Genomic DNA, 24,398 nt, shown 5'->3' on the forward strand with positions numbered 1-24,398 from the left:
CGCCGCCCACTCCTCCTGATCCAGGAAGGGGATAATTTCCTGCAACATCATCATCCTGAACTTCTGGGCCCAGACAAAGTTGGGGCAAAAGACAAAATACATTTCTATTATCATTGGTGGCTGACTCTCTGTGCAGTCTAACTTCAGCATTAGGAAGTGAGGCTTGTTGAGGAGATGGGCTGTTCTGAATCTCCTTAAAACAGAGTGCGGGTGCTTGCTTCACGCCTCTTCCATTGTTTCCAATTGGAACAATGGAAGTTCCACAGTCCCACGGTTTCCAATGGAAGTTTCACAATTTCATTGTTTCCAGTGGAAGTGGTGCGAAGCAAGTGCCCGCATTCTGTTTTAAAGAGATTCACCAACAGCATGTCTCTCCAACAGACTCAGAGCTCCCTTTTACCTGTGTGGAGCTCCAACAGCTTCTTACAGCCAAGTTTAGATTTTAGGTCACTTTAGTCACCTCTTTTCCAAACAAAAAAGCCTCAGATGCTATAGCCTTGCCTCATAAGAAAGGCAGCCTCCTTATCATCTTGGTTGCCATTTTCTGCACCTTTTCCAGTTCTACAATGTCCTTCTTAAGACATGGTGACCAGAACTGCACACAGTACTCTAAATGTAGCTGCACAGTAGATTTGTATAAGGGCATTATAATATTAGCATTTTTAAAATTCTCAGTCTCCTCCTTAATGATTCCTAGCATGGAATTTGCCTTTTTCACAGCTGCCACATACTTTCAACAAGCTGTCCCCCATGACCCCAAGATCATGCTGTCACCTTTCACCCAGTTTGGATACGTCCTTTTGGAGCTCCTCACAATCCGTTGTGGATTCTACTAACCAAAATAGTTTAGTGTCTTCTACACATTTGACCATTTTGCCCCCAACTTCTAGATCATTTAGGGGAAGGTTGCAGTACACTGGTCCCAGTATAGATCCAGGGGGCGGGGGCAATTATTACTTCCCTCCGTTGTGAAAATGGTCCATTTATTCCTACCTTTTGTTTCCCGTCCTTCAATCAGTTACCAAACCACATATGAAACTGTCCCTTTATCCCACGATTGCTAGGTTTTCTCAAGAGCCTTTGGTGGGGAACTTTATCAAAAGCTTTTTGGAAGTCCAAGTATACTATGTCAACTGGATCTCCTTTATCCACATGCCTGTTAACACTCTCAAAGAACTCCAAAAATGTTAGTGAGGCAAGAATTGCCCTTGCAGAAGCCATGCTGGTTCTCTTTCAGCAAGATTTGTACTTCTGTATGTTTAGCAATGTTGTCCTTAAGTATGCTTTCCATCAATTTACCACGCACCAAAGTTAAGCTAACAAGCCTGTAGTTTCCTGGATCCCTTTTTGAAAATTGGAGTTATATTAGCTACTTTGCAGTTCTCTGGTACAAAGCTTGATTATAGGGACAAGTTACCTATTTTTCTAGGAGATAAGCAATTTCACATTTGAGTTCCTTCAGAACTCTTGGGTGGATGCCATTTGGCCCTGATGTTTTTGTTAATTTTTAGTTTTTCAAGACAGTTTAGAATATCCTCTAATCACCTCAAACTGGCTCAGTCATTCAGCCTCCAAACCTGAGAAGATCAATTTTTAAGCAGGTATATGGTCATTATCCTCCGCCCTGAGGACATATGCAAAGAACTCATTCAGCTTCTCTGCAATCTCCTTATTATCCTTAATAATTCCTTTCATGCCCTCATTGTCTGAGGTTCCAACCACCTTCCTGGCAAGTTGTCTTCTTCTGATATATTTAAATAAGTTTTTGCTATTCCCCTTGACACTTCTAGCTATATGCTCCCCAGACTCTCTTTTTGCATCCCTTATTTTCTCCTTGCACTACTTCTTCAAGAGTTTATGTTCCTTTCTGTTATCTTCATTTGGGCAGGACTTCCATTTTCTGAAGGAATTATTTTCCCTTTTATACCTTCCCTGACTTTACTTGTTAGCCATGCTGGCGTCCTCCTGAACTTGGTACCTCCTGAACTTGGTACCTTCTGGTACCCTTCCTCCTTCTTGGTTTGCATCCCAACGGAGTTTCTATTATTGTGGTTTTAAATAAGTTCCATGCTTTCTGGAGTGATTTGATCTTCCTGACTTTCTCTTTGAACTTTAAATGAATTGTTTGTCTTGATTGTTGATCAGAATTCAGAAAATTAAAAAATGAAACAAAATTATACAAAATCCCAATAAGGAAAATCAAAAGAAAAAATAACTTTAAATCCATAATTCAGTTAAAGGTTTAACTAATATAATAACACATAAGAACATAAGAACAGCCCTGCTGGGTCAGGCTCAAGGCCCATCTAGTCCAGCATCCTGTTTCACACAGTGGCCCACCAGATGCTGCTGGAAGGCACAGGCAGGAGTTGAGGGCGTGCCCTCTCTCCTGCCATTACTCCCCTGCAACTGGTACTCAGAGGCACCCTGCCCTTGAGGCTGGAGGTGGCCCACAGCCCTCTGACCAGTAGCCATTGATAGACCTCTCCTCCATGAAGTCATCCAAACCCCTCTTAAAGCCATCCAGGTTGTTGGCCGTCACACATCCTGTGGCAGAGAGTTCCACAAGTGGATCACGCGTTGTGTGAAAAAGTACATATACTTCCGTTTGTTGGTCCATATACTTCCGTTTGTTGGTCCTAGACCTCCTGGCAATCAATTTCATGGAGTGACCCCTGGTTCTAGTGTTGTGTGAGAGGGAAAATAATCTCTCTCTCTCTCTCCACTTTCTCCACGCCATGCATGATTTTATAGACCTCTATGATGTCTCCCCGCAGTCATCTTTTTTCTAAACTAAAAAGCCCCAGGTGTTGTAGTCTTGCCTCATAAGAAAGGTGCTCTAGGCTCCTGATCACCTTGGTTGCCCTCTTCTGTACCTTCTCCAGTTCAACAATGTCCTTTTTAATATGTGGTGACCAGAATTGTACACAGTACTCCAAGTGTGGTCACACCATAGTTTTGTATAAGGGCATTATAATGTTAGCCGTTTTATTTTCAATCCCCTTCCTAATGATCCCTAGCATGGAATTTGCCTTTTTCACAGCTGCCGCACATTGAATCGACACTTTCAACGAGCTGTCCACCACAACCCCAAGATCCCTCTCCTGGTCCGTCACCGACAGCTCAGATCCCATCAGCATATACTTGAAGTTGGGGTTTTTCATCCCAATGTGCATCACTTTACACTTGCTAACATTGAACCGCATTTGCCATTTTGTCACCCACTCCCCCAGTTTGGAGAGATCCTTTTGGAGCTGCTCACAATCCGTTTTGGATTTCACTACCTGGAAGAGTTTGGTTTCATCTGCAAATCTGGCCACATCGCTGCTTACCCCTGCTTCTAGATCATTTATGAATAAATTAAAAAGCACCGGTCCCAGTACAGATCCCTGGGGGACCCCACTTCTTACTTACTTCCATTGTGAAAACTCTCCATTTATACCTACCCTTTGTTTCCTGTCTTTCAACCAGTTAGCAATCCACACATGTACTTGTCCCTTTATCCCATGACAGCTAAGTTTCCTCAGGAGTCTTTGATGAGGAACTTCGTCAAAAGCTTTTTGGAAGTCCAGGTAGACTATGTCAACTGGATCACCTTGATCCACATACTTGTTGACACTCTCAAAGAACTCCAAAAGGTTGGTGAGGCAAGATTTACCTTTGCAGAAGCCATGCTGGCTCACCACCACTCAAACTGTCCCTTTCAACTTTCCTATTACAAGTCCCCTCATTTTTGAGAAGTTTCCTCTTCTGAAGTCCAACACATCTATGTTGAACTTCCTTGGCAATGCTTCACTTGCATATAAGCTGAAATGGATCACACTTTCCCTCAGTGGTTCTACAACTCTGACATCTTGCACCAGGTCTTGGGCACTACTCAGTATTAAGTCCAAAGTCACCTTCCCTTTGGTTGGTTCTGTGACCAACTGTTCTAAGGCACAGTCATTTAGCATGTCTAGAAATTTGGCCTTTCTGTCCATACCCGCTTGTGAATTTGCCCAGTCTATATGAGAGCAATTAAGGTCCTCCATTATTTATTTATTTACTTAACATATTTTTATACCACCCCAAATTTACATCTCTTATTACAGCTCTGTCCCTCTTTGATCCCTCTCTGATTTGCTTCTGCAACTCCAGGTCACTCTCAGCATTTTGATCTGGAGGGCGATAGCACATCCCCAGTAACACATTTCCACCCCCCAAATCTATCCCTGCTTGTCCTTTCTGTAAAGTTTGTATTCTGGAATAACAGTGTCCCATTGGTTCTATTCCACCAGGTTTCCATTATGCCCACTCTATCTATTTTTTCATTAGCAGCCAAGCACTCCAGTTCACCCATCTTGGCTTGGAGGCTTCTGGCATTGGTATATAGACACCTATACGCCAAGTCTCTTACCTGGCATTGGCATGTGCTCTCTCCTACTGTCATTTGACCTTTTTGTCCAGCTGTCATGTGTTTCCATCTGCCCTACACCTGGCTCTACCCTTCTGGTTTATCTGAAATGTTTGCACCCTCGCACCTTAGGGGGTTTTGCTTGTGAAACAAGATACCACCACTGGTATCCTGTCAGCAATCCCCCAGGCATAATTTTAAAAGCTGTTCTGCGACCTTCTTGATTTTAAGTGCCAGCAGTTTGCTTCCATCTTGGTTCAAGTACAGCCTCTCCCTTTTGTGCAGGCTTTGCTTGCTCCAAAATGTATCCCAGTGCCTAACAAATCTAAACCTTTCCTCCCAGCACTACCATCTCATCCATGCATTGAGATTCTCTGCCTGTCTTGCTGGCCCTGCATATGGAACAGGCAGAGAACTCTACCCTTCAGAGAACTCTACCCTTGGAGTCCTGGACTTCAATATGCTTCCTAGAAACCTAAATTTGGGTTCCAGGACTTCCTGACTGCATTTCCCAACATCGGTGGTGCCAAAGTGCACCACAACAGCTGACTTCTCCCCAGCACTATCCAACAGCCTATCTAGATGCTGCATGATATCCACAACCTTCACACCAGACAGGCAAGTCATCGTGCAGTCTAAATCTCTATATGCCCCTAATGATCGAATCACTCACTACTAGGAGGCCCACATCCCCTGGAGGAGTATCATCTGTGTGAGAGGATATGGGTGAGGCACACAAGGAAGATGTCCCTTCTAAGGGAGCATTCCCCTCTTCCTCAGACTGATGTCTTTTACAAGCACAGGGGATCTCCTCGCCTTAAAAGTCTTTCTCAGTGGGATCATTTTAAAAAAATCTATTTAAAAACAAAAAATGCAGGCATGAACTTCCCCCAGTAATTTATAGCATGCATTAAGAAAATTTTTAAAGCCTGTTACCTCAAAATCACTCAGTTCAATTACATCTAGACTTGCCAACAAATTTCACCCAAGGCAGAGTTCAAAGTAAATTGGAATGTTGTGCCCAAGAAAAACACTGGTAAGAAATCTGAAGGAATCAAGAAGCTGGTGGGATTGGCTTTGGGTCAGGGTGGGGAGAGGCAAATGCCATGAATGCATTGATCCATGCATGGTATTCTAATATTGGAACCATATTTTTAATGCTGTGGGCCTGCAACGGCTTAGCTCACTACTCATGAATCTCTGTTACAGTTGTCATAACTTGTCTCAGGACTGCTTCATGCATAAAAGTAGAAGTAGATACACATTAATAATGTAGTGTGCACCCTCTTCTCACCCAGCCCATATGAGGTGGCTACATTTCCCCCCTCCACATATATGCTGTGGAAACTTCCAGCAGAAAGCTAAGGCCAATTGCAACTCTCTGAAGCACGCTTCTCCATTTGTAAATGGCAAACAAAGTTGTGGAGCTTAATTTTATATGTCAACCAGCTTACACTACAATATGTGAAGCAGCCCTGAGTTCCTCAGTTCTTAAATATTCCTGATTCACATAGGACACTTTACAAACCAGGGCTGCCATTTAGGGAAGATGTAAGGAATCACACACACACAGCCTCTCCTGTTTCAGACATATGATTATTCCTTAAGAACACAGGGTTTCTTGTATGATCAGGCAGTTGCCAGGACCTATACATGGGTGGTGGTGGTGGGGGGCTATCCTGGGAGACTCTGGCTCTGTTACTTCCTGTCACTATGCCCATTCACACAGTATATTCAACACTTGTATGATGAGTGTACACAGGTACAGATCTGTACACAGTTACAGTCATTCACATGTTAAGCTGAAGGAAGTACAAAAGTACACTTCCTATCTGTACCATGCAATTGATGGTACAGATGTGTACACATGTACCATTGTACAGAAATCTGTACACTGCTACACATGTAGAAGTGTACAGAAATCTGTATACTTGTACAGCATAATATCTGAACTGGGCTACTGTTGGTGCCTGAATGCTCACCCAAAAGCAATTGCAGTGAGAAGAATGAGGGCCCATTGAGGAAGGGGCCCCACACTGAAGACATTTTGCTGAAGGTCCCTCCCTGCAAGAAAAAACCTGGAGCTAGCACTGATATATTGCTATAAATAATTAAATGGTATTACATATTAGGTATGCATTCCAGAGGTCCGATTCCGTTTGATCCCCCCCCCCAAATAAGTGACTGATAATGTTGCTATAGTTATTATGAATATTTTTTAAATTCTCAAGGAATTCTCTTAAAATATTCTGTTTCCCTCAATTTAATTTTGCATATATTCAAGAGTGAATCTTTGAATCTTGCTGATATTTCTCCTGTATCCCCCTACTGAAATGTCAGCCCTATTAAAAAAATATCAAAGGATTGGAAGTTCATGGTGTAAAAATAACAGAATAAATGACCTTTTTAACTGTAGCGAAATGCTGTTGCTTTAAGTTTTGATGGCTGATAAGATTGGTTGCCCCCCTAATTTTCTGTTTATCTGAAGGAACTGTGTGCAGCACATTGGATTAAAGTGAAGATGTGTCAAACTATTTGGAAATAATGTGGATGTGTTGTATCTGTGCTAAGTACAAGCAAATATTCAAACATTAGTTCTGCTTTATTCTAGTACAATTTTGATCGCATGACTGCCACTGAGCATTGCAGGTGTATAGGAGAAAAGTGTCTTTGGTTGAATGCGCTGCCTCCTTAAGAGTGTGAGAGACAGAGACTCAAAGGAAGGGAAGGGAGAAGCCGAGACTGTGAAGGCTAACTCAGGAAAACACGTCACAGAGACTTGTTTGCTTTAACAGAGCTTGAATTAAAATTAAAACATAGCATAAATCTTCCTCAGGAAGGTTCTATTTCTGTGAAGGTGTTTCTTCTCTCTATTCTTTGCATACACCTTCCAAATTCAGACCCCGGCACAGACCTACCAAGTGGAGTGTAGCCCACCCACCATGTTTTGTGGCCTGCACAAATTGTGACCTACCAAGCTGAATGCAGCCCACCAGCTATGTTTTGTGGCCTGCCAGGTGCTTCACAACTCCCCTGTTTTCCACTTCCTTGCAGGCAGTAAAAGCAGGAAGTTTTTTTGATCCTTGCTGGGCTGCTACACATGGCTGGTGGGATAATTTTGGCTAAGGCAATGGCATACTTAGAAAGACCTTGTCCTGTACACCTTTACATTCCACCTGTTTTCTGCATGTGGTACCTTCTAATTGGTTGATCTGTAGGGGACTCTGCCTTTAGACTGGGCAGAGGACATGGAACTAAATGAACTTTGGGAGCCTTCTAACCTGTGGTTGTGATTCTGCAAGTATTAGGTATGTCCCATTTAAATTAGTGGACCTAAAACTCACAATTAAATGCACTGACATTTGGGCAGGTTCACCTGAGGATGCTGCCATCCCAGCAGCAGATGGTCCCACACATCCCCACACAAGCCTCTACTTCCATTATAAATTCTGATATTCCAAGATTAGTTATGTTGCCAAAACCCACCAATCTTGGCATATCTTGCCCTACTTCTGTCAAGAAACTGACACCTGTCACTTATTTGTAATCTTTTACAGATGTCTAATTCCCTGAGGGAAGTAGGCAATGGTATGCATGGCATCTGAGTGAAGCAAGAGGTTGTGGGACACCAAACTCCTGTGGTCAGGTGACTGGCAATCTGGGGGGTGTATGCCATGAACCATCTGCCCCATGCACGCTTGTGCAGCACTGGATGCTTGTACTGTGCACACCAGTGTTTCTGCACAGATGGCTGTGAATATGGCTTTAATGGCTCAACATGTACAGTGGCAGGTAGGACTGCCTCCCCACTTGTCACTATCCCCATCTTTCTCTTCCATATTTCTGCAGGGAGCACCCAGTTCCCCTTTAAAGTGGCAGAAAGCCAGAAAAACCTGAAAGGGTTGTGTCTTTTTAAAAACTCAGAATGTGTTACTGTTGCTGGGCAGAATAGGGAAGGGAAAGGAGGATGGTGGGGGCATGGCACTTTAGCCAAGAGGAGACCATCAAGAGCTGCATTGAGCATACAGCTACAATGTGCCTGGGTGGATCTGGGCCACCCTCTCTGTTATTACAGTTCCAAAACCAAAATGAAACTGCAGTTATGGCGGTGTCCACATTCAGACATAACACTGCAGCAACCAAATCTCAGGGTGCGGCAGCAAATCTTACTACAAACCAAAGGTTTAAATTGGAGTTTGGCAAGCAAAACCACAGGTTGCTTTCAGCTCAAAACCATGGTTGCATGCATTCAGATGTAATGGAATCCCAACCTCTGCCCCATTTAACTCCAGTTTCACGTTACGTCTGAATGTGGCCAGTGTTATAACAAATACAAACTTACATTTGCAAAAGGAACTTGAACAAAAACACATAGTCCAAGTGTTCATAGGTTTGCTGATGTGACTGAGGCTGAAACTAGATGTTAATGGTTGGCATGTAGCTGCCACTGAAAACATTAGCCCCATGTGTTATTCCCCCACTACCTGTGGTAATGTCTGGGATACCTGTGATAATACTTCATTATGCTACAAGTTTTCTTGCCTCCCACAATTGGCAACTAATGAAACTTAGTGGTGGTGGTGAGAAACACATAATATAATGATGTCACATCACATGGGGGAGAAGAAGAGAAGATGTGGGGCTGCTGTTTTCAGTCGTGATTGTAATCTCTAGATCCAGCCTAAATCCATTTCCTAGCACAGTATCTTACGTAAGTGCTTCTCTCCTAGGATTTCTTCCAATCTGTGTGCATTAGTGTACTCAACCAACTGCTGTGTTCCAGAACTGAATAAATTGCTGTTTGGGATTATATACTGAGACTTTAATTATACTACACTTAAATATAAACTAGCAAAGAAACTGGGTGGGGGGAGAGAATTCACAGTAACTAGCTATTGGCTGCCATTTTAAAAAATCATCCCTCCCTAGCAACAAGTCCCTATGGCAACTTGTTAAGCATCATTCCTTGAGTTGCAAAAACATATTTGAACATAATAAAGGAACTTCGCATCTGAAAACAGTTCCAAATGAAAACAAGGCTTTCCAAGCTTTGTAAAGTCCATAGAGATTTGACACATTCAGGGGAACAGAAATCCAAAAGGCAATCAGTTTAATGGCTGACACAGAGCTCTCAAACTCTGCTGCTGCTTTTCCCACCAGAGACACAGCACTCTTAAAGAGTGTAGGCTTTTATTTTCTTTTGTGGAGTCTCCAATTAAATATGAAATCCAAGCCCTGCCTCTTTAGTTTCCTCCCCCAGTTGAGGACTTCCATCCACTCCCCAAATCTTAAAAAAGGTGTCAGTGATGTCAGAAAATCACAACTTATTATGGGTGACACTCACTGGAACAATAATTCCCAAACTGTGCGTCATGATAGTATTAGGAGGATGGCATGAGAAATAAATGAATCTAACAAATGTCTCCTATGAATTCAGAGTACCCATCCACAGGTACTGCCCAATTAAGTCCCTTGAGAAGTAAACAGTCTGGTATTTAGTCAGTTTCATCTCTGAAACCAAGAGAATCAGTTCCTGGTCATTAGTTAGTGAGAGACTGCCGAGCAACCTCCAGTAGTCCAAACAGAACACCTTGTAGGGTTTAGGTCCTTTCCAGTAGGGGGTACAGATGAAACAATTCTTAAACCAAAAATTCAAAATAGAGTTTTTGCACAATGATTCTGCCTATCTGAGGCACTGAAAGAGATTGTTGGTAGGGATGTGCATGAAGCATTTTGTGTACTCCTGGGGTGGGTGGTGGTGGAGAGTGAGCTCCTAAAGAAGAGGAAAGCAGGTATTACCTGCTCCTCCATGGCCCCTCCCCCCACCCACCTCCTGCTGCTCCAGCTGTCAGTATTAAACAGCTGTCAGAATTAAACACCCTGCTGGTGGCATCTGAGCATGTGCAGGTGCCATCTAGGGATTCGCATGGAACTGGCTGGTCCAGTTCAGTTCAAGTCTGAAATTGACCCAAACCAGTCATGACCAGTTCAGTCCAGCACCCCCTCCCCAGTCTGGTCTGGTCTGGGTGGGGTTTATCCCCACAAGTTGTATTTAAAATAGAAAATTTATTTTTTTGAAAAACTTACCCCCTACTAGGGAGTTGTCCAAGGTGGCGGGGGAGCCGCAGAGGTTCCCCTCCCACCACTGGCCTCCCTCTGTGTGGCCTGGCATGACCCAGGCCATGCAGAGGCCTATTGTGTAGGTGCGGTGGCTTCCAAAATGGCCACTGCGCCAAGGGGGAAAGGCTGAAAAACAGCTGAAGAGCAGCTGAACAGATGATTTCTGAAATAAGGGAAGATGGCAGGGGGAGGGGGAACTTCTGTTGACCCTCCCCCCGCAGCCTCGGACAATTCCCCCGGAGGGGGTTAGTTAGAAAAAAAATAAAAAAAATTTAAAAAGCGCGATCCCCCGGAGGGATGGTGTCAGTCCAGGGTCGGACTGAACAGGGAGGTGGTTCAGTTCAACCCTGAACATTCGAACAGAACCAATTCAATGTTGAACACATTCAATGTCAAACCTGTTTGCACATACCTAGTGCCATCATGAGTTGTCAGCATGGTGTTGCTAACCACTCAAGTTGGTGCCCACACATACTCAGATACCATTTCCATGCTGACCCCACCCATGGGTTGCTGGGCGCAGCCCTGCAGCTGCTGGTGGGGCATTTAATCCTGACAGCTCTGCGCTGGGGCAGCAGGGGGTGTTGGAGGGGCTATGGAGGATCAGGTAAGACCTGCTTTCCTATTCTTAAAGCACTGCTTGCCATTTTGCAGGGGAAGCTCAAAGCATTTCGGTGCCTTGAAATAGAGGTGCTGAAAGTAACTCTTTGTGCATATTCCTAATTGCTCGTGTGACTGGCTACATCCCTTATCCTATTGCTGTACTGATTCCTTAAATATCCTATAGTAAGCAAAAGTCCAGTTTTTCTCCATAGCAATTGGGAGAAGATGATATTAGAATGAGCTAGTAAAGCGCAAAGCACAGTGGCTACATAATCTCCTTTGATTTCTGAGCTTTTAAAGGGGCAGATACTATCTGATGTGATACTATCTGTTGTGTGAGATAATAAATAAATAAATTGTATTTTATTGCAATAATTTATTTTATTAAGCCAACATGTGAAATGTCGTATTAGTGCAGTGTCAGCCCGACATCACCAAAAATTTCCGGGTTCTTCTCATTGAAAATCAGAAGCACTCCCACCTCAAGAATCTCCTGTTTCCTGAGCACGCTTTCAGCATACCCCTGCCACTATTGTGCAAAGAGCTGAGTGATTATTTGAACTAATTCAATATCACCCTAAATTAGACCTTGAATTAGAATTGTCACCCTGGTCTTCACCCAAAGGTAGTGTCTGCCCCTTTAAAAGCTCAGAGGTTTAAAAATATTATTTATTTATTCATCATATTCATATACCGCCTAGTATCTCTCTCTCTCTAGGTGGTGTCCATAATCCAAATTTCAATATAAAACCAAAATAAAAACAAAACACTCTCACAGAATAAAAACAATTCAAAACAATCCACAGAATAAAACAATTAGAACAAGTTCAGAGGGTAAAACCATTAAACAGTTTTAAATTAGTGGTAATTAAAAGCCTGAGAAAATAGGTGTGTCTTAAGGATCTTTTTAAAAGCATTCAGAGATGGAGAAGCTCTTAGTGGATTGCATTCCAAAGCAATTATGTAGCCATTGTGCTTTCTGCTTTACCAGTTCCTTCTAATATCCTCTTTGCCTACTTGCTGTGTAGAAAAGCTGGACTTTTGCTTACTATAAAAGTATTAGAGGACCAGAACAGCAATGGGATAAGGGATGTAGCCACAGCAGCAATTTCTTTTAGGACCTCAGAGCTTTTAAAGGAATGGGCACCATCTCTGTGCAAAGAGTGTTCTCATACACTCCCAGTCCAGGATCATAGAACTGGTAACCTCCAAGTTTTTTTTTTTTACTTCAAATGATGTGGGAAAGTTCCAATGTGACTTGCAGCAAGTTTAAAGAGTCTTGCCCTCTTTGATTAAGATTTGCCCACTTCAAATAATTGCCTCATATCTGGGTTCCATCAAACTATGTCTTTATAACTGATGGAGTGCAGGGAAATGGGTCTTAACAGATGCTTTCTGAAATGGATTTTACTGCTGGATCCTTTTGTGTTAATGTAATGAGTGTTGCAGATTCAACATATCTTATCTGCTACCCAAACTTGATTTAGAGTCATCTCTCATGGGTTGGAGATCTGAAATCTGAATATCACGTTCACGGCTTTGTGCCTTTCTTATCCCAAGACAAAACACAGCACAGCTCCAGCTCATGTGGTATGTAATAGGGGTGTGCAATTCGGGTTTTCGGTTATTCAGTTCGGAACCCGAACTGAATCACCCCCGATCTGTTCTGTGCCCGAATCTGGGCCATCCGAATCACCCCTGATTCAGTTCGGATTCGGATTAAATCTGAATCCGAATCGATTAGGGAAGGAAAAATGGGTCCCAGGGGCAAAATAGTGGGGTGAGGTGGTAGTGCCCAATGGTTGGAGGCTACCACCCAAATTTCAGGGGAATTGGGCAAAGGGCTTATTTTGGGGAAAATTTTGAGGTTTTGGTGTCTTTGGGGCAGTTCGGGGGTATAGAGTGGGATGAGGTGGTAGTGCCTAATGGGTGAAGGCTACCACCCCAATTTCAGAGTGATTGGGCAGAGGGCTGATATTTGGGGAATTGTTGAAGTTTACGCGTCTTTAAGGTTTTCCCCCATAGAGAAGCACTGAGGTGTCAGCAAATGGATAGCTTCACGCGGGGGGCAAAGGGAGCTATCATAGAATCCACACACAGAATACCTCTGAAACAACAGAACCCTGTACCCCATGGGTTAGAAACCCATGGGGGTGGTTGACACCCTATGTGCACTACACTAACACTCGCTCTGGGCCACCCCAGCACCCCCCAAGTGCACTTATGGGGCTGCTGACACCTCAATGCTTCTCTATGGGGAAAAACCTTAAAGACGCATAAACTTTAACAATTCCCCAAAAATCAGCCCTCTGCCCAAATCCTTTGAAAAAATTCAGGTAGCTTCCTTGACCCTACCTGGCACTACCACCAACCCCACACTGCTCTAGGCCACCCCTTTGGGTACAGAAGTCGGGCTGATATCACTTCAGACCTTTTGGCATTCAAATCAATGGATGCAAAAAGGCGGGAAATTCAAAGAGATGTCATCCTGAATCACCCGAATTTTTCAGACCCAAAATTCAGGTGATTCGGCTCAGCCCCGAAAAATATCGGGGGACATCGGGGGTGATTCGGTTCGGACCTGAATCACCCGAAATTGCTCGTTTCGGGCACAGATCGTTCTGTGCCCAAAATTTTTTGCACATCCCTAGTATGTAATCATATTGGGTTCACTGATGCTACATTAGAGATGAATTTAGCCATCTGTCTAACAATACCTGACAGATTTCAGGTGTCCTTTCTTCCTGAGTATTATACAAGATTTAGATTGCAACTTTAGAGAAATAGTCAGAAAAGCTCTGTATCCGATATTCTGTTTTATAATAAAGAATGACTCAGCCTGCAAGGCAATAGTCTTAGTATGGATTGGACACATTTTGTCAATGTGCAATCCCAACAGCTCATCAGGATTTATGGATTACTTTGAAGAAGAAAAGATAAGTCCCAGGATGCCCTGCACGAGTGTGCAGGTGTAGTGGCACTGCAGAAGAGGAGGCAAGGAGGCCTAGTGGTGTAATCCACTTTTACCCTCTATACATGTAGACTTATATGCACTACTTGCATTTAAGCATTTAAAGGGTGCATTCTGAGTTTCTGTAGCCTCAAATTTTAGTAACCTTGCACTCCTGCTTGTCACTGAAGGCTGTATATTCACTTGCACCGCTGTACTTAGAATTTGGGTTTAATGTCTTTGTGCCAATTAGCGTAGCTAGGCAAAGATAAGGCTTACTTAGAGACGCACTTGTTAGACCCCCCACCTAGGAGGGGGAGGCTGAGGAGATGTGCTCACACAGGCAAAAATGCATTTGGCAAGCGGTCAAGTGTTTGGGTTTTGCACGCAGCTCCTGCTAAGATGTACCAGTAGACCCAAACCAGGTGGTGTTTATGAGTTTTGTAAACCTATAAGAAAGACAGAAAAACAGCCTAGCAGTTGGAGCTTCAGCGTAGACCAAGACCCGGGAAGGTGCTACGCTATTGCTGGCTTGGGGTATCGTCCTTCATCGAAACCGGGGTTTCCCAATGAGCAACTCAAGTGAGAGCGGGACGTATAATTTATTTATTTTTTGTTCTGTACTGCTCTGTAAGACATCATTTAGTTCTGTCTAATAAAAATCCTCTTTGGCACTTTCACTGGTCTGAGCCTATTGCCTCCAAATCCCAGAACCTGTTGGACACCGGCTGGCCTCTGGTGCCAATACAGCGGGGCATTCTGAGAGAACCCCTGAGGCCAGGAGGCTTGTTGTTGCTTCCCAGTTGGGGGTCTACTCTTGTGTTGCCATGTGCCGTGGTGGCACACGATTAAAAAAAAAGGGGGAGAGGGAAGTAAGTGGACTAGCTGCTGTGAAACCACTGGGCTCACCCGTGAGTCCAGTGGTTCCGACCATCACTAGAAAGTGGGCTAGGTTCCCTTAGCCCGCTTGCAAGTTATCATGGGAATAGGCTTAATTTCCCTTGCCCATGCCTGCTGAAGAGCAAGTTCTTCAGCCAAAATATTTGTCTCTGATCCTGAGGATAGTTACACTTGAGTTCAGGTGAATGGGGAAATAGGGACCTGTTGGCAGGCATGCAAGCCCTGGGATTTCAATGTGAAATAAGTAGATTCCACCTGAACTCAATGTTATGGAGGATGCATGCTGCCATCTAAAACAGCACCTCCATATCTCCTCCCTTCTCTTCTCTCCCCCATAATGTCTAGTAATACAAATTGTATGATGTGACATCATTGTGCCCTGAATTTCTCCATTCCTGCTCCATCGTACTGGCTGTGATTTCTAGTGGGGCAGGGTGGGGAAAGCATAACATGGTCCACATTTTATTACTAGATGTTACCTGGAAGAGGGGGAGAATAAGACCTGGGTCTGCTATTTTCAGCCACAAGTGCTCTGTAATGCCTAGCTCTGGCCTACATATTATGTCAAAAAACTAAGCCTTGTGAAATTATTATGCTCTCTGAGGATAACTATTCCAATATTTATGTATTATTATTATTATTATTATTAGTAGTAGTAGTAGTAGTACTAGTATAGTGTTTAAATTCACTTAATGTTTTACACAGATTTAAAACACAGCTTTAAGACTATTTTGCAGGTGCATAATCTAAGTAAAGACAAGACACAAAGGGCAATGATGCAGGGAGGATGAAAAAGAAGGCATGCATTTGTGGGCTAATGAATTTGAATCCCACCATTATGAAAGTGGATAATTGTTACAAGTGAATGGAAATTTTCTCTCTTTTTTGGTAAAATAATAACAATAATAAAGGAGTGAGTGGGCTCAAGGGCTGGGCGAGGATAGGTGAGCAACAGGGGCTGCTCTTTTGATGGCTTGAACTCTCTGCTGGCCTTGGCAAGTGGTCTGTGTTACCTTGCCTCTTTCACCCCCAGCTAGATATGTGCACTCTTCATATTTCTGATACAAAAGCACACAGAAAAATTAGCACCGATTTGCTGATCAGTGGACAATTTTGTGCAGTCCTTTGCTGAAATGCCTTTAATGTTTACGGTTTTGTAACATCTCCCCAGGATCATTTCAAAATCTCTCATTGGAGAACTTGGGGTTTTACTAGTAGATGGTCGCAATTCTTTTCTTCTCTCATCCTAGAAACTAAAAACAGCCCAACATGTAATTCTCAATAAGCCAAAACTGAAGGAAGGAAATAGTCACAATTTAACAGGCTGAATATCTGATCTCCCATCTTGTTACCAGTTACACCTTCATTGAACTGATCTAGGGACATATTTCTGACATACAAGGTAGGTTTCAAATAATTCACATAAATAGTAATTTACTTTATATGTTGCATAGATACATATTCCCACAACCGCTGGGAAGTGGGCTAAGGGAGCCCCGCCCACTTTCCAGTTGTTGTGAGAACCACCAGGCTCGTGGGTGAACCCGGTGGTCTGGCAGCAGTTAGCTCACCTAAATACCCCTCCCCTAAAATGGGGTTAGCGGAGCGAGCATTCCACTAACCCCATTTTGGTGATTGTGTGTGGTGGTGGCACGGCTGCATGCCAAACGACACACAAGTAGACCCCCACCTGGGAGGCTACAACAAGCCTCCTGGTGTCAGGGGTCCTGCGCACAGGGAATTTCCGCAGGGAATGCTGGTCTCTGCTGCCACAACCGGCTCTGTGACAGAGTTGGTAATCCCCTTGGTGGCCAATCCGGCCACGCAGGGAGGGTGGAGTGCTCATGTGCAGGGACAGCAGGCCAAGCTGCTCTGCCCACCAAACCCTCCTTGGCTCTCCACACTGCTCATGTGGAGAGCCTCATTGTCAGGATGGGAGTGGGTTCCAAACCTGGAACCTGCAAGGAGTCAGGTGGTGTACTACTACCCGGCTCTGGTCAAAGGAGGGAACTATAGGGTGCTCAACCAGACAAGCAAGGAAAAACTGTAGCAGCAACAGCCTGGAGCTGGTCATGTGATTTTTCCTGGCCCCTATAGAGACTTCCAGTTCAGTTTTGCTCACTCGTCTGAGCTACTGGGGGACTGCCCATGCCTTCTTTGCTCTTCTCTACCTTTCCTTGGCCCAACCTTGACTGGAGCTGGATCAGACACCTGTCTTGAAATAGCTCTACATGCATCTTTAATTCATCCATGAATGACTTAATCTCAGGCTGCAGGGCATTTCCATCCTTGCAAGGAAAGCAAAAACAATTGTTTCTGAAGCATTGCGTGAACTGAGTAAAACTACAAACAGCTGAGTCAAGTCTTCTCAAGAAGCTGCAGGATGGGATTTTCCTTCAGACTATCCTCTTGTTCTGAATATCCTTGTAGTTTTATTGAGGATAATGCTATGTTTTATTTTCTTGAAAGATAACGGAAGAGCATTTGCACAGTTCTTACATCTTGCACTGTTATCTTCACATCGGTACACTGTTTTCCTATTTGTCTTCCAACAGCGATGTGCATTAGATACACCCTGCACATCAGTTTCTACTCACTAGAGTGCATGCCTAACACTGAATATTTGGTTACACTGAGTTGCATAATGGGTGGACACCTGCCAGAGCATATATATTACTTCAATCTGATGGTGGCTTTATGCTTATTTTTATTTTTATATGCTGCTTTTCAACAACAACAGCAGCAGCAGCAGCAACAACAACAACAACAACAACCTCTCAAATAGTTCATACTGCAAAAGATGGTTCCCTGACCACAAAGGGCTTACAGTCTTTTTAAAAAGCCATAAAAGAAACAGAAGCAATAGCCATTAGAGGGATGCTCTGCTGAACTGAATAGGGACAGTTGCTCTCCCCCTGCTGAATATAACAGAGCCATCATTTTAAAAGTGCCTCTTTGCCTGATTAACAATTGGGCAGCACTAGGATATAATATCAGGTATTACTGGGATGTATCTGTGTTAGCAGCTGTTAAGTGTGAGGGCATAGGATAGAATTAGAGTTTGTAAAGTATGGTTTCCTAAGGCTCTAGGACTGCCAGATCTCAAAGATGTTCTGAAACCATGAGGCTATTCACACAAACATGTAAAATCGGGCTAAGGGAGCCCAGCCCCGGTTTTGCACACACATGTGAACTGCTGGGATTGGGCCGATCCCAGGGGCACCACGGTGGCAAACCCGCCTAACTAGCCACCCTTGAAAAGGAGGATAAGGAAGAGAGCACCCCCTTAACCCCGATTTCTGATTGGGGAATGCAGCTACCAGACTTCAGGGGGCCTGGGGTGGGGGGATCCCTATGATGCACTGAGGACTTACACAGTGCATCATGGTATTTCTGGGGGCCAGGACAACACATCCTGGCCCCTGACACTCCTCACTGCCTGGGTGCACGGCGAACTGTCTGGGTGCGCGGGGAGCATGCCCAGCAATGCCGGATCGATCATGGTAGGTTTGACCCACCTTCCCTGCAGCCCACTCTGGAGCCCTTCTCATTGTTCCTGAGAAGCGGGCTCCATATCCTTTCTCCAGAGTATAGCTGGAGAGTATAGCTGCTGGATCTTCCTTCCTCCAGAGTATGGCTGCAGGATTTTCCCTCCTTCTCTTACATCCATTTCACAGGGCCAAGTGTAAATTGGGCTTGTTATTTGCCACTCCACAACACCCAATGTGGTTGGTGATCTGGCATCGATCATATGCATTAGCATGTACAGGTGGAACTCGGAAAATTAGAATATCGTGCAAAAGTCCATTAATTTCAGTAATGCAAATTAAAAGGTGAAACTGATATATGAGACAGACGTATTACATGCAAAGCGAGATAAGTCAAGCCTTAATTTGTTATAATTGTGATGATCATGGCGTACAGCTCATGAAAACCCCAAATCAACAATCTCAGAAAATTAGAATATTACATGGAACCAAGAAGACAAGGATTGAAGAATAGAACAATATCGGACCTCTGAAAAGTATACAGTGTACTGTGCTTGATTGGCCAGCAAACTCGCCTGACCTGACCCCATAGAGAATCTATGGGGCATTGCCAAGAGAAGGATGAGAGACATGAGACCAAACAATGCAGAATTGCTGAAGGCCGCTAATGAAGCATCCTGGTCTTCCATAATACCTCATCAGTGCCACAGGCTGATAGCATCCATGCCACGCCGTATTGAGGCAGTAATTGCTGCAAAAGGGGCCCAAACCAAGTACTGAATATATATGCATGCTTATACTTTTCAGAGGTTCGATATTGTTCTATTCTTCAATCCTTGTCTTCTTGGTTCCATGTAATATTCTAATTTTATGAGATTGTGGATTTGGGGTTTTCATGAGCTGTATGCCATGATCATCACAATTATAACAAATTAAGGCTTGACTTATCTCGCTTTGCATGTAATGCGTCTGTCTCATATATCAGTTTCACCTTTTAATTTGCATTACTGAAATTAATGGACTTTTGCACGATATTCTAATTTTCCGAGTTTCACCTGTATATACCGTTGACCCTGGACTTAATGAAGCACAGTGGACCAACAACAGCAGATGACATGGCTCCCCAGTTCAACACAGACTGTGGAAACTTCACACTGGACTTCAAGCATCTTGCATTGTGTGCCCCTCCATTCTTCCTCCAGACTCTGGGTCCTTGGTTTCCAAATGAGATGCAAAAGTTGCTCTCATCAGAAAAGAGGACTTTGGACCACTGAGCAACAGACCAGTTCTTTTTTTCTTGAGCCCAGGTAAGACGCTTCTGACGTTGTTTGTTGTTCAGGAGCGGCTTGACAAGAGGAATACGACATTTGAAGCCCATGTCCAGGATCCGTCTGTGTGTGGTGGCTCTTGATGCACTAACTCCAGCCTCAGTCCACTCCTTGTGAAAGTCCCCAACACTTTTGAATGGCCTTTTCCTGACAATCCTCTCCAGGCTGCGGTCATCCCTGCTGCTTGTGCACCTTTTTCTTCCACACTTTTCCCTTCCACATAACTTTCTATTAATGTGCTTTGATACAGCACTTTGGGAACATCCAGCTTCTTTTGCAATTACCTTTTGAGGCTTTCCCTCCTTATGGAGGGTGTCAGTGATGGTTTTCTGCACAACTGCCAAGTCAGCAGTCTTTCCCATGATTGTGATTCCTAATGAACCAGACTGAGAGACCATTTAAAGGCTCAGGAACCCTTTGCAGGTGTTATGGATTGCTTAGCTGATTGGAGTGGGACGCCTGGAGCCTACTGTTGAACCTTTTCACAATATTCTAATTTTCTGGGATTGTGGATGTGGGGTTCTCATGAGCTGTACGCCATGATCATCACAATTATAACAAATTAAGGCTTGACTTATCTCGCTTTGCATGTAATGCGTCTATCTCATATATCAGTTTCACCTTTTAATTTGCATTACTGAAATTAATGGACTTTTGCACGATATTCTAATTTTTCGAGTTTCACCTGTACTGAGAAACTTGACCATTCTCAAATAATACTATAATAGCTAGGCTTAGATTAGAAGAGCAGATGTGCCCTGGTCTCTCAGGGTTAATGTTATGGATACTTGAAAGGAGATTTGGAAAGTCACATGCAAAGGAGAAGTCCTGAGAAATACTCTTCTTAAAATCTCTTCTTAAAAAATACTCTTCTTAAAAATATATATAGTCAACTCCCAGTGGGGTCTTGGAAAAATTAGTTTCTTTGGCAAGGAACCATAGTTCTGTTGTAGAACATATGTTCTGCATGTACAAGGTACAGAATCTACAGTTAAGGAATTTCAGGAAGTAGGACTGAAACCTTTCTTAAGACCTCGGGAAATCACTGCCAGAGTAGACAATGTCTGAATCAGCATCAGCCAGTTTCATATGCAAGATTTTTTTAAAAAAATTGCACATAAATAGTAGGTAAACGGGATGGAAGGAGAAGAGGAAGTTCCAAAGAAGGGTTGCAGAATTGTCTTAATTTTGCTTTAATATTTGCCCAGAGGATCGTTTTGTGTTGGCTCCACTGTATCATAGGGAGCTGAAAAGTATATCCTTCCAATGCATGAGTATGAAAAATGACTTCAGTAAATTACTACAAATCAATTTACAAATCTTGCATTCTAACTTTGTTGTCAATCGTTTTCCCACTAACCTGTTTTTCAGTCACAATGACTGAAATGACTAGGAGCTGATCTTCTAGACCCTTCATGGTGACAGTAAAATCAATGATAGAAGTGCTCGCACCAATCTCAGGGGTATATGCAGGATTTGGAAGCTTGGTGGTAATATAAAGTCTGAAGCCACTCATTACATCCACTTCTTTATCCCCAACTTTTACCTAATAAAAACAATTACAGGAGTGACAGAGAAATACAAGCCTACAAGATCTATTACACCTTCAAATATCAGCTGGTTATTTATTGGAGAACATCTAGCTTTCATTTAGTCACTTCAATAAAAGTCATGTTTATTATTTCAAACTACCACCCTGAAAAGAGTAACTCTCCAAGTAATGACATCTCTGTTACTGCAACATATAGTAGACCAATGGAGAATGTATCCTTCCTTCTGTCTATTTAATACATGGGGAATGGGTGTGTCCTGGCTAGCCATACATCCCCACACTGACACAGTCACTGGTCTCACCTGCCAGGTGTCCGTGCAGTCAACACTTGTCTGGAAAGGGCAGTGTGGCGGGCTGCCACACTCCCATTCACTCCCTCCACACATCCAATGAGTGCAAGGGTAAAAACCTGCATAGGGCTAGTGTGTGACCTCTAAAACTAACACACAATCTGTACTAGGAACAGAAAAAGCTAGTTCTCCCATTTCTTGTGTGTGACATGTTTATTAAATATATTCATATTATGTCTTATCAAACATTATTTCCAAGGCAGTTCAAAACAAGAGCACACTGGCACTTGGTGAAATCATCCCCTGCCCCTACATATCTGAAAACTAGCTGTTCTTGAACTGTGGTCTAGAGACCACCAGAACTCCTTGGCACATTTTCAGGTCATCCCCAAGACCATGATGAAAATGAGAGAGAACCATGACGAAGAGCCAAAAGCTCTCTTGCAAGTGTACACTATATGCTGAAGAGGCAAGCTGCCTTTCAATGTAAACATGAAAACAAACTGAAAAGCAGCTTGCCTCTTCAGCAACACAATGGAGTTGTGAGCATGACTTCAGTCATACACTTGGGAGGGCTAGGGGGAAGGCAGGAGCTTGCCTGCCTTCCCCTGCAGACATGTGGTGGCCATCTTGGCCTCTGATGCACCACGCAGACCCACATGAGCGGCGGCGCATCAGAGTCCAGAGCTGGGATTGGGAGGAGGAAGTCCTCCAAAATCTCCTAATAGACGGCTGCGTTGACCCTGGACTTAATGAAGCACAGTGGACCAACACCAGCAGATGACATTGCTCCCCACACCAGCAGTGCAGCGGCTGCTCTCAGTTGAGTAACCCTTGCACAGTGCTTCCCCATGGCTCGCTGCCCAAAATGGCAGCAGGCAAGGGGGAAAGCTACCCAGTGGTGATCACCCAGATGATCACCTGCCAAGGTAGAATGAACTCACGGTCTGTTCTACCTTGGTAAAATGCTGGGTAGAAAAGGCAGGCTACCCTTGACTGGAGCAGCTGGGAGCAGAGGGCTTCTAAAACTCCAGATGACATGAGCTGCCTGGGGTAATCCGGGCAGCTCGTGTCGTGAGAATAGCCTTCATGTGTTAAAGGGGAAAACTGCAAATAATTGAAGGATGATAAATGGAACCAAATGAAGAACATCTGTTTTTAGAATGGGAATGCATTTGGAAAAGTAACCAAGAAGCCTGCAACATGAAGGTGGCAGGAGAGCCCCTTGGAATGCACTGAAGAGGGAGAAGGAAGAGAAAATATGGCTCATGAGGAACCAACTAGAGAGAAGCATGTTCCAGAGCACTGTAAAACATTCCCCTTAGGTGATGGAGCTGCACTGGGAAGAGCAGAAAATTCCAAGTTCCCTCCCTGGCATCTCCAAGATAGGGATGAGAGAAATTCCTGCCTGCAAACTTGAAGAAGCTGTTGCCAGTCTGTGGAGACAATACTGAGCTAGATGGACGTATGGTCTGACTCAGTATATGGCAGGTTCCTATGTTTCTATGTTCCAGAGTGGGGAGAATTTGGGCAAGGGACCTTACAAGCATCCTTCAATCATGTGGACAGCCACAGAGTAAGAAAGTGTGGTGGTTCAAAAAGAACAAATGATTCAGAAGTTTAGTCTTCACTAAAGCAAAAGTTAAGGACCACTTTTGTAAACAACTATTGTAAAAGAAGAGCTCAAATAACCTCATTACACCAAGACAGGATTACAACTGGAACATGGAACCTAGCATTATTTTAATAACTGAATGTATTCTTTGAAACAGATACTCCCTTTTCTCACCTTGTATGTTGAACCTGTTTTGATGAAGTTTTTTTCCAGCACATTATCCAAAGCTGGATCCAGCTCTTCACCAACATCTTCAATTAACAGTGGTCTACCAAGTGAAAGGCTATCCTCCAAGTGGTTTCTAAAATATTTGTGATTCAAAGAGGTGATCTGAGGGGGAAAAACATGCTGCCTTTTTATTATGCTATTGCATCATCAGGGGGAAACACCAGAACATATGTACAGTACAAACTTTGTTTTAAAAACAGCAAAGCTTTCCTAATTTCTGTATCAAGTCAAGCCAAGAAATTAGCACATCTGATTTACCACTGTAGCAACATGCTTGATTAAATCAACATTTAATCCAACACACTTAATGCACCTGAATGTCAGGACTGGAGTGGGTGTTGAACAGGTAATTTGCAGGATGGTAGCCAAGAATTCAGTCTGTGTGACATAAGTTATGACCAAAGAAGGAAAATGCAGTGAGATCAGCCACATAAGTTTCTTCACACCAATACAAAACAGTTTAGATTATCATTCCTGACCCCTAAGAAAATGTACTGGGTATACCGAGTACGTACCTGGACAAGGTGCGCTCACTAATCTGAACAACCAAGAGACCTTTCCTTGCTGGCTAACGACAGCCTTCTCCTTATCCCCCCCCCCTTGCCTTTTCCTCACCCCACCCTCTGCTTCACAGAAATCATCTGATTCTGGGCTGGTCACATACAAGATTTATTTCCAGTGTTACAAAGCTTCAACTAGATGACAGCACAGATATAGACTTAATTGATTCATTATCTCTCTCAACTTCAGGATGACCAAGTTTGGGTTGCAAATTTACTGGGATTGCTGAAAGGGAGGAGTGTAGTCCCGAGAACCTGCTCTGAGTTCAACAAGGCTGCACTGGCAATAATATGGCATACTGGGTAGAAATGTGTCAATCAATTTTGGTACAAATTGATTTCTACCCAAATCTAGCTGACTGGGATGATTT

General features: G+C 43.6%; 1 protein-coding gene across 9 annotated transcripts in view; it reads right to left on the bottom strand.

The window, feature by feature from the left end:
- LOC128322103 (dynein axonemal heavy chain 5-like) overlaps nucleotides 1–24,398 on the bottom strand; it is an 83,048-nt gene that overhangs the window by 5,342 nt on the left and 53,308 nt on the right. For 8 of the 9 annotated variants that reach the window (XM_053242840.1, XM_053242842.1, XM_053242838.1 and 5 more), the window contains 2 exons: nucleotides 23,414–23,569; nucleotides 21,143–21,328 (listed from right to left, as the gene is read on the bottom strand). The gene's annotated coding sequence lies outside the window, so the exon portion shown is untranslated. Of the gene's footprint in view, nucleotides 1–15,851; nucleotides 16,220–21,142; nucleotides 21,329–23,413; nucleotides 23,570–24,398 lie in introns of those variants that run through there. The other variant, XM_053242836.1, reaches the window with a different exon arrangement.

Source organism: Hemicordylus capensis, chromosome 4 (assembly GCF_027244095.1).
Source record: "Hemicordylus capensis ecotype Gifberg chromosome 4, rHemCap1.1.pri, whole genome shotgun sequence".
Taxonomy (NCBI): Eukaryota; Metazoa; Chordata; class Lepidosauria; order Squamata; family Cordylidae; genus Hemicordylus; species Hemicordylus capensis.